This window comes from Schistocerca nitens, chromosome 2 (assembly GCF_023898315.1).
Source record: "Schistocerca nitens isolate TAMUIC-IGC-003100 chromosome 2, iqSchNite1.1, whole genome shotgun sequence".
In the NCBI taxonomy this organism is placed as follows: Eukaryota; Metazoa; Arthropoda; class Insecta; order Orthoptera; family Acrididae; genus Schistocerca; species Schistocerca nitens.
This window is the reverse complement of record NC_064615.1, coordinates 40,579,676-40,581,540: the sequence shown is the minus strand read 5'-3', so window position 1 is coordinate 40,581,540 and position 1,865 is coordinate 40,579,676. Positions and strand designations below refer to the sequence as shown.

At 44.3% G+C, this 1,865-nt stretch overlaps 1 non-coding gene across 1 annotated transcript; it reads left to right on the top strand.

Annotated features, from left to right (window-relative positions):
* The first annotated feature begins 514 nt into the window (after positions 1–514).
* On the top strand, positions 515–589 carry Trnat-ugu (transfer RNA threonine (anticodon UGU)). The gene has a single exon. It is a non-coding gene; the product is annotated as a tRNA-Thr (tRNA).
* The last annotated feature ends 1,276 nt before the right edge of the window (positions 590–1,865 follow it).

Genomic DNA, 1,865 nt, shown 5'->3' with positions numbered 1-1,865 from the left:
GAAAGGCATGATAATTAAATGGACACCCTAGCTGCAAACAGGCGTTGATGTATTTCATTGGCGACATGTTGAAAATGTGTGCCCCGACCGGGACTCGAACACGAGATCTCCTGATTACATGGCAGACGCTCTATCCATCTGAGCCACCGCGGGCACAGAGGATCGTGCGTCTGCAGGGACTTATCCCTTGCACGCTCCCCGTGAGATCCACATTCCCAACATGTACACACCACTACATTCGTAGTGCGCCTAATAGATGTTTGCCCATCATACTCATTACTCGTGGCAGATTAATCTACCAAGTCCCGTACGAGTTCGGGCATAGCGTGTGCATTCGCACAAGAAGGTCAATGGCCGGGAAGCCATATTTTAACTTAATCTGCCACGAGTAATGAGTATGATGGGCAAACATCTATTAGGCGCACTACGAATGTAGTGGTGTGGACATGTTGGGAATGTGGATCTCACGGGGAGCGTGCAAGGGATAAGTCCCTGCAGACGCACTATCCTCTGTGCCCGCGGTGGCTCAGATGGATAGAGCGTCTGCCATGTAAGCAGGAGATCCCGGGTTCGAGTCCCGGTCGGGGCACACATTTTCAACATGTCCCCAATGAAGCACATCAACGCCTGTTTGCAGCTAGCGTGTCCATTTAATTATCATTTCATTTCTAGCAAAGCTGCATGGTCATCCACGGTAACTGTTCTTTCGGGAACAGATACTACCGTCATATATAGTGAAAAAGAAAGGTTATTGCACGTACAATTAGCACTACAAGCGTGTCAAATGAAGGCTGACACGTGTTGTGTGAAAACTGAATGTTTGTCAGAAGTAATAAATTTCGCTACACTCTGACTTAATTTAGCAAAAGAATTAATAAAACCGGAAAATTGAAAGTTAATTTAGTGACCGAAATTAATAGTGAACTTTGTTTCTGAAGCACTACGAAATACAATAAAATAAGATTAGTCTTGGGCTACCTCAACAATCAGTTCTAAAGCTACTTGACTCTACGCAATTTAGAAATAAGAGATTTAACTTTGAACTTGAATTAAATGATTCTGAACAATTAACAATAGTAAAATTTAGTACGTACCAAGCTGAGCTGCAGTCACAAGTAAGCTAAAATATGGTAACAAAACTTGCACTCTTAACTTGTGCTTGTGTAATCTAAATATTGTACCAGCCATGAATACCTTAACTGAACTTTGAAATTAAAGCAGTGAAATCGAATAGTATTACTTTAATGCTGACGTTTGAATTTCAACGACACTCGAGTTCATCTCGGAAAAGGAAGGGACCCTTCTTGATAATGCAATTGGGACAATGAGCAACAAAGGTTCATGCTAAGTTGCTGTACTTTAGTGATGCAGATGGAACAGTTTGAAAAGCTGAGGTCTGCCGTACAGTTCTAAAGCTTTACGTGTTTTCAGTCTTCCTGGTTGGTTGATTGAAGGTTTGAAGTCGTCGATCTAGGAGATGGCGACAATCACTCATTATCGGCCGTAGCTGTTGCAGAAGCTGGATGTTGGCGCGCCTTCTTCTCGACACGGTCACCAGGCGAAACGGCCTCTTGATGTGTGCCAACTAATGTTTCCCGTCCGCGACACCGTGCCAGAAACTATCATAGCCAGTCAAGCGCAATTACATGCTGCAAAACCCCGAAAGCGCAGCAACTCGCGGGAGCGTCACACAACACACTTGCTCCAGCCAGACTCTGCTCTGCCCGCGCTCGTCGCGACAGAGTTCACACTATCCAAGATCCTAAACACATTGGTTCTCCACACGACCTATCTATGTAATCGTTCGATAGCATAGTTTTCCCTAGGCCAGACCCAGCGGAAAAATACAAATAATATTTACAAAA